The sequence below is a fragment of the Stegostoma tigrinum genome, chromosome 28, assembly GCF_030684315.1.
Source record: "Stegostoma tigrinum isolate sSteTig4 chromosome 28, sSteTig4.hap1, whole genome shotgun sequence".
Taxonomy (NCBI): domain Eukaryota; kingdom Metazoa; phylum Chordata; class Chondrichthyes; order Orectolobiformes; family Stegostomatidae; genus Stegostoma; species Stegostoma tigrinum.
In genome coordinates, this window is record NC_081381.1 from 23,990,575 (window position 1) to 23,999,673 (window position 9,099).

General features: G+C 44.6%; 1 protein-coding gene and 1 long non-coding RNA gene across 2 annotated transcripts in view; one reads left to right on the forward strand and one right to left on the reverse strand.

Moving 5' to 3' along the window:
- The window catches only part of plch2a (phospholipase C, eta 2a), a 144,829-nt gene that overhangs the window by 127,725 nt on the left and 8,005 nt on the right, over positions 1-9,099 (forward strand). The gene's annotated exons all lie outside the window — the stretch shown is intronic.
- LOC132211094 (uncharacterized) overlaps positions 1-9,099 on the reverse strand; it is a 130,071-nt gene that overhangs the window by 96,928 nt on the left and 24,044 nt on the right. The gene's annotated exons all lie outside the window — the stretch shown is intronic.

Sequence of the window (9,099 nt, forward strand, 5' to 3'; positions counted from 1 at the left end):
AGCTAAACGAGACCAGGACCAACAGCAATTTCAAAAAATGTGTGGAAATGGAGTTTAATAAATAAGTTTCTACATTTTTAAAAGATTGAGGTTTGTTCTTTCTACATCACTGTTACCACCTTTGGCTGAAATGTGGAAACATATGACTTGGTGATGTCTTGGACCCTAATTTTAACCCGAAGTTGCCAGGATTCTAAAGTCAGCAGAGATCAAAGGGATTTTGTGGGATTTCATTTCCCAGGCTGTGTTTCATTGTTACCACTTGGAACCCCCCACCCAGTGGCATCTTGAGCCTGCCCCATCATTCAATGTGCTTGTCGTTGATCAGCTGCCTCCAATCCACCTTCCCACCAAATCATTTGATTCCATGAGAGAATCGATATCTCTCTCTCAGTGCTGAACGTGCTCAATGACTGGAATATTTATGAACTTCTGGAGTGGGGAATTCCAAAGATTCACAACTCTGAGTGAAGAAATTTCTCCTGATCTCAGTCTTAAATGATCTACCCCTTCTCCCGTCTGAGTCTGAGTACCTCGCATGTTCTAAATTCCCCAGCCCAGGGAAATGATGCCTCAGTGCTCACACTGTCAAGCCCCTTCGTTACCTTTTGTTTCGTTAGTTCACCTCTTATTCTTTTCAATCTGAGATCTTATCCGTAAAATTTTCTAAACCTTTCACCACACACAAACCTCTTGTCCTGGCAACTAATTTAGTGAGTCTTTGCAGAACCGCCTCCAAAGAAATATATCCTTCCTTAAATGTGGAGATCAAATGCACACAGTTCATTGAGTCATACAGCACGAAAGCAGACCCTTCAGTCTAACTTGTCCATGCCAATCATTTTCCAAACTAAACCAGTTCCATTTGCATGCATTCGGCTGATATCCCTCGAAACGTTTTCTATTCACAATCCTGCCCAAGTGTCTTTTAAATGTTCTAATTGTACCCACCACTATCACTTCCTGTGGCAGCTCATTCCATACGTGTATCACCCTCTGTGTGAAAAAGTTACCCCTCAGGTCCCTTTTAAATCATTCCCCTCTCACCTTAAATCTATGTCCTCTAGTTTTGAACTCCCCTACCTGGGGAAAAGACCTTCAATAGTCACCCTATCCATGCCCCCAGGCCACCCCTCAACCTCCTACGATTCAGGGAAAAACGTACAGGCCTATCCTGCCTATCTTTATAACTATAACTCTCCAGTCCCAGTAATATCCTTGCAAAGTTTTTCTGCACCATTTCCAATTTATTAACATCCCACTGGTTCCCCACAGCCTAACAGGAATGCTTTAAAAGTCAAAAATAAAACTTGGCTGAGCCTAAGGCCATGCTCCTGCCTACCATCATGTTCCTCTGGTGGGTCTGAAATGGTGCAGGCTTTAAACACTTAGGTATCGAACTCCCTTGTGCATTGTAATTATATCAACTGCCCTGACCTCTCCTCATTCAGGCTGAGTAGAATGTAGAACTGTACAGAACTGTACAGAACAGTACAAGCCCTTTGGCCCACGATGTTGTGCCAAACGTTTACTGTAAACTAGATTAAAGTCAGGCTTTTCATCTTAAAAGTTTCCTGTGAGGGTAATTCTAACCCAATCCCATCAGTTGACAGCTCGGATTAAAATTGCCCTTACATTTCTGTTTTGCAGTGAAGGAAAGGCTGTGAGAATCTGACCTTTAATTGGGTACTTCTGTAGGTTAGAGTGTGACTTATCTGAATTCCTTTATGTGCTTCCTTGCTCAAGTTGTGCTTGCTGATGAGTTTAACAGTTTGTAATATTCCACCCTTGCTACCACTTGCAGTGGACAACTGACTTGGAGAGCAACACAAAGGTAAAGATCTGCTCCCCTAAGATTTTCCTTCTTGCTTCATTGAATCTGTTACTGAAGTGAATGATAAGTACTTGGCTTCTTTGGACAAAGATGTCCCAATCCTGGACAAGGATGATGGAGTTGAGGGGGTGGGGGGTTTGATAGCGGGAAGTAGGAGCTGCCTCTAGCATATTAGAAAAGCCCTTTAAAGAGCAAGCCAGTAGGTGAGAGAGACACCTTCTGCGCCCAAGGATTAATTAGGATTTGAAGCTTGAGCATTTAATTGTTAAATATGCTAGAATTTAAAAATATATACACTATAAGGGAAATGTTAAGGGACCCAGAGGATCTGTACACCTGAATCAGAAGCGAAGTCAAATCCCACTCGAAAGACTTGAGCACGTTATCCAGGCTAACACTGCACTGAGGGAAAGCTGCACAGTCAGAGATGGCATCTTTTGGCTGGATCAGACGAAAGCAAAACATTCCATTATTCTGAAGTTGATCGGGAGCGTCCTCCCTGACTTCATAGATGATACTTTATCCCTCAATCAGTATCACTAAATCAAATTTTCTGGCCATTATCACCTCACAGTTTGTGGGATCTTGCTGTGTGCAAATTAGCTGCTGGACTTTCTACACTAAAATAGTGACTACACTTCAAAGAAATATTCCATTGGCTGGAAAGCATTTTGGGATTTCCTGAGGTCATGAGTAGCACAAGAGAAAGGATATAAGCACGGGAAATAGGAACAGGAGTAGGCCATCTGGCCCCTTGAATGTGCACCATCATTCTGTTTGATCGTGACTGATATTTTACATTAACTCCATACTGTTGTGAAATTCTTTGATTCCCTTAGTGCTTAAAAATCTATCCATCCTAGCTCTGGATATATCCATTGAATAAGTATTAACAGCATTGTAGCTGAATGGTTAAGGCGATGGGCTAGAAATCCATCAGTGTTTCCCTGTGCAACTTCAAACCACATATTCGCTACAGTGTGGAAACAGCCCATTTGACCCATGAGGTCCATACTGAACCTCTGAAAGACACCCCAAGCAGTCACAAACACACCCCCCTATAATTCCAATGGCTAATCCATCTAACCTGCACATTCCTGGTTATAATGGGCAATTTAACATGGCCAATCTACCTAAAATGCACATCCTTCGATTCCACCATCGGGCAACTGTCTGTGTAGAGTTTGCACATTCTGCCTGTGTCTGCGTGGGTTTCCTCTGGGTGCTCCAGTTTCTCCCACAGTCAGAAACATGGGAAGGCTGGGTGGGTTGACAATGCTAAACTGTCCATAGTGTCTAGGGATGTTCAGGCTAGGTGGATTACCAATAGGAAATGCAGGGTTACAGGGATAAAGTGGAATGTGCTTTGATGGGGCAGTGTGAACCCGATGGGCCAAATGGCCTGCTTCCACACTGTAGGATTCCATGATAAGCTCTCTGGAAAAGGCTATTCAATAGAGTCACAACCCTGAGTGAAGAAATTTCTCTTGTCTCAGCTCAGAATGTTCAAATCTAATTAATTCTAATTAATTTCATCCTAATTCTACACTCTGAAGCCAAACGAGAAAACAGTTCAGCTCTACCCTGCTGAACCCTAAAAGACTTCTGTGTTTCAATGTGATCACTTCTCAGCCTTCTAAAGCCCAGAAAATACAGGGCCATTCTACACATTTGCTCCTCATGGGACAACTCTATCAACCCAGTATCAAAGTTCTGCCTTCCACTAACTTGTTTAATGCTTGTTTAGTGTTTGAAATCCCACCTTAGCCAGTTATAGACAACCGGGAATCAACAGCTCTTCTGCTGTTGCATCCAGTTCTTTTTTCAATTTAAGTCAACAGGAAAGAGAAATGCATGAGCAAGTGGAAGGAGCAATTGTTTTGCTCTCACCCATTTTGTGCTCATACCTCGCTCAGTGGGTAAATGGGTGGAAATCTCTCATTGACTCTCATTGGTAACAGGCAGATGGTCTTATGCCACAGAAGCATTTCAAACCAGATATTCTTGTGAAAAGAGGAGTAAAGGAATACTCGTATTAATACAGCAGCTTTCACAAACTCAGCATGCCCCAAAATGCTTTATAGCTAGTGGAATCCTCACTTAAGGTTGCGCTGTTCAGGATCAGAACAACAACTTTAAGTGAATCGTAGGTTCACACAGGAATCAATGTAAAAGTCAGAGTTTAGTTTCTTCAGGCACTTTTTTGCCTGGAAGAATGTGCAAGTTCATAAAATGTACCAGACATGTGCAGCGCTATACATTCCTAACTGAAATGGTTTGCAAATAAAAATACATCAATAGTTATAAAAGGAATAGACTACAATATACCCCTTATGTAATACAATATTTTAAGAAATTTTTAGAAAAAGTATATTCACCTACATTTTTAGGTTGACCAGGTTCCATCTGGTGGCAGGAATTAGTCACTGCAGGGACCTGCATTTCTGCCATTGCACAGACACCTTCAGTACAAGCTCAGCCACAGCAAAAGGAAGGAAATGGTTTCAGTGGCGTAGAGAGTGGCGTAGGGTGAAGTTAGCCTGGGCATCTAGCCAGGGAGCAGGTGAAGAAAGGCCAAGCAGAGGGAAGGGCAGGGGGAGGCAATGCCTGAGGGAAGCAAAGAAAGGGTCAGTGGTAGGCACGGCTGGTGATGGTGCCTGCGGCGGGTTGGGAGATGAGGGGCATAGTATGCATTAAAGCAGAAGTGCCAACATTTCCAGGGAAATAGGCCTTAAGATAAAATGACGTCAAGATGAAATTATATTAAGTAGGACAGCTTGAAGCAAGGGCTTACAGGAATCACCATTCTAGTGGAGAGACATGCCAGTCAATTTGCCAGCAAGATTTGTATTTCAATAAAGTCTCTATACTGAACATGAGTGTGCTTAATATTAACAATAGGTACAGAGCAGAACACCTGTCCATTGCCTTTCACTGACAATCCTCAGCTTGATAACTAAAATTCACCTGTACTTCAAAGCATTTGCTATTTTCAAAAATATGTCAATAGTGCCCATTCCATGCTGCAGTATTCGTACCAGTGTCTCTGGTGGTGGCCCAAAATTTCCGTCACTCGGTAGCGTCTTACCCGAACATCCATATTTCCACTGTCACACATTGGATGGCCCAAATGGCCTCCTCCTGTACTGTCATTATTTTTAAATCAATTACTTCGGATATATTATCACCCAGATCCGGAACAGCATGGGACTTATACCAGTGCTACTAGCTCAGAGGTAGGGACTGTATTACTGCACCACAAGAAGCCTTCCTCCTGTGTTGTATGTTGGGACATCTTTAATAAAACTCAATTTCGGTTTTTTTTAAACTTTATACATCAAAATTTTCTGGATTAAGTGACTAGTTTTTTAACATTGCAACATGTTACAAGTAACATTTTCAATGAAATCTTTTCGGACTGCATGTTTTAAGTATGTGTGTACATTTATATCTCACTAACTGCAATAGAGGCTATTACTCCATAGATCAAAAGGTTAGGCACCAAACAAATGCCAATATTTTTATCATTCCGTGTACACAGCAGAGGCCTGTTTGAAAGTTCCTGTGTTGAGGTTATTCTACTAAAGTGAAATTGTTATGTAAATCCTGAATATTCCCAAGCTGGACTAATGAATTATGCAAATCTTGAATCACACAAGGTGTTCCACTTAGATAATGACGGGTGAAAACTTAAAGATTTGCATTGCATAAAAGAAGCTTTTCATCAACACAGTATACGTTTTAGTGTACATTTATATATGCATGGCTGTGTGTGCATGCACCACTGTGTTCGGACCCAAAGCGGTCTCCAAGCCTCTGCTTGGTTTCCCCAATGTAGAGGAAGCCACACCGGGTACAGTGGATGCAGTATACCACATTGGCAGATGTGCAGGTGAACCTCTGCTTAATGTGGAATGTCATCTTGGGGCCTGGGATGGGGGTGAGGGGGGAGGTGTGGGGGCAAGTGTAGCATTTCCTGCGGTTGCAGGGGAAGGTGCCGGGTGTGGTGGGGTTGGAGGGCAGTGTGGAGCGAACAAGGGAGTCACGGAGAGAGTGGTCTCTCCAGAAAGCAGACAGGGGTGGGGATGGAAAAATGTCTTGTGTGGTGGGGTTGGATTGTAGATGGCGGAAGTGTCGGAGGATGATGCGTTGTATCCGGAGGTTGGTGGGGTGGTGTGTGAGAACGAGGGGGATCCTCTTTGGGCGGTTGAGGTGGGGGCGGGGTGTGAGGGATGTGTTGCGGGAAATGCGGGAGACGCGGTCGAGGGCGTTCTCGATCACTGTGGGGGGAAAGTTGCGGTCCTTGAAGAACTTGGACATCTGGGATGTGCGGGAGTGGAATGTCTTATCGTGGGAGCAGATGCGGCGGAGGCGGAGGAATTGGGAATAGGGGATGGCTCATATTCCGCCTGGGAACCCTGCAGCCTAATGGTATCAATGTGGACTTCACCAGTTTCAAAATCTCCCCTTCCCCAACTGCATCCCTAAACCAGCCCAGTTCGTCCCCTCCCTCCACTGCACCACACAACCAGCCCAGCTCTTCCCCTCCACCCACTGCATCCCAAAACCAGTCCAACCTGTCTCTGCCTCCCTAACCTGTTCTTCCTCTCACCCATCCCTTCCTCCCACCCCAAGCCGCACCCCCATCTACCTACTAACCTCATCCCACCTCCTTGACCTGTCCATCTTCCCTGGACTGATCTATCCCCTCCCTACCTCCCCACCTATACTCTCTCCACCTATCTTCTTTTCTCTCCATCTTCGGTCCGCCTCCCCCTCTCTCCCTATTTATTCCAGAACCCTCACCCCATCCCCCTCTCTGATGAAGGGTCTAGGCCCGAAACGTCAGCTTTTGTGCTCCGGAGATGCTGCTTGGCCTGCTGTGTTCATCCAGCCTCACATTTTGTTGTCTTGGATTCTCCAGCATCTGCAGTTCCCATTATCTCTGAAGTAATGCTAACTTGTGTGGCATTTTATGAAGAAGTTGTTCACGAGACAAATGCCATCCAATCAGCACAATATAAATTAGAGCTAACGTTAAGCATTAAGTAAAATTCAAAGGCAGGTTAGGGATTGAATGCAGAGACTAACTCTGCCATGCAGGCACTGTGGCTATTGCGACAAAAGTTGGAAAGACTCCAAGATTGTTGGGTAAACAAGCACATGATGTTTTTGTGTTGTAGTAGAATGTCGTGTTCTCTGTTGAATTTGCACTTTTCCTTCAAATAATTTGCTCCGGGGCAAGGAAGCAGGTTGCACAATAATGGCAAGCAAGTGAGAGAAACTTCACCTGTTACCATGGTGATAGTATCTCGTCTACTTGTTTGGAACAAACAATGAACCCCCTCCCACCCCTTGGTGGCAAAATGAGTACAGCCACCAAGAAAACGTCTGGAAGGGTCAGCTCCCATTAGGCGAGGGAACAGTTTCAATTTTACTCCTTCCCCTCCACTTGAAGTAAATGGGAAAGATTGGCAGTTAACACTGGCTGGGTAGTCTGCCCATTGGTGTCCTATTCCAAAGATGCCATCTTCCAATTTAATCTGTCATTCCAATCAGGAAGAGGGTGTAAAATTGTTGCAAAACCAAACAAGCAGCAAGTCTCATTAAAGATCTGATGGCAGCCATCGATATCCTCCCACCAAAGCACTTCATAAAGTCACCAGAATACCTTTCCAATCAAACCCAAGGTGACACATTTGGATTCGACCACAGGTAGAAGCATGGCTGGCACCGGCTCAGTGCCTTCTGAGTGGCACCAATAAAAGCGATGTTCAATGTCACCACCTCTTGGGTATTGACCAAATGAATCTCTCTCTGGTTCTTCACCTACTGAAGAGGCTGCTACAGGCAGCATTAATGACTTCTGCAATGAGTAATTGCCGTTATCATTCAGGTATTGGTTGCTGCACAGCAATATCAACATCTATGTGCACTAATGTCATGTGGAATTTTTAATATCGAGAAGTCTGAAGTGACATAATTTGACGGAAATGGGAGGGAGAAGCAATATAGATCGAATGGCATAGTCCAAAAGAGTGTGCAGAGACAGAGGGACCTTGGGCTGCATGCATCAAGACATAAACACAATGAGTGTGTTTAGCAAAGCATATGTGATCTTGGGTTTCGTAATTGAGCCAGTGAGTACAAAAGCAGGGAAATTATGCTGAATCTTTATATAGTTATGGTTAGGCTTCAGCTAGAAGCATTGCATCCAGTTCTGGTCAGCACCCTTTAGGAAGGATGCAAAGGTTCTTGAGATTGTGCAGAGGAGATTTGCCAAAATAATTCTAGGGATGGGCGCGGGGCAGGGTTATTTTAGTTACAAATTCAGATTGGAAACGCGGTAGTTGTTCTCCTCGACTAAACGGGATTGAGGAAACATTTGGACGAGGTGCACCAAGACCGTGTCAGGCTTAGACAAGGAAACTGCCCCCGTGAGCTGATGGTACGAGAACCAGGGGATGCATTTACAGTTTGGGGGTAAGAGATGCAGGAGATTATGAGGAAGAACCTTCTGACACAACAAATGATAAAGACCCAGAACTCACTGGCCGTGAAGCTGGTGGAAGTGGAGACAATCAATCATTTCAAAAGGAATTTGGATGGACATTGGAAGGAAATAAAGTTATTTGCCAATCAGGATTGAGGTGGCATGTGGCACTGACTGAGTTGCTTCGCAGGGACAGTGTGGACTTGATGGACTGAATGACCCCTTCCTGTACCATAAATGACTCCATGACACAATTCAAGAACCATCTAATTTGTTCTATGCTGCAGTCAGTTAAATCTTCCGAGAGAAGTAAAGTTGTTGTGACAGCACATGTTATCAATGCACAAATCAGTCAGCACATGATTGGGGATGGCGGGGAAGATGGTTGAGGTAGGAGATGGTGGGAGGGGGAGAGAAGGTATATGCAATGAGTTGTGGACCCCTGGAACATGCTGGTCAGTTTACTCCATTCTGCTATAAGATGAGGTGGGGGGAGGGGACGAGCTGGGCTGGTTTTGGGATACAGTGGGGGCCACTCAAAGGTTACAGGAACAGCAACTCATATTCCGCTTGGGAACCCTGCAGCCCAATGGTATCAATGTGGATTTCACAAGCTTCAAAATCTCCCCTTCCCCCATTGTATCCCAAAACCAGCCAAACTCGTCCCCGCCTCCCTAAGCTGCTCTTCCTCTCACCTATCTCCTCCTCCGACCTCAAGCCGCACCTCCATTTCCCACCTACTAACCTGATCCTGCCCCCTTGACCCGTCTGT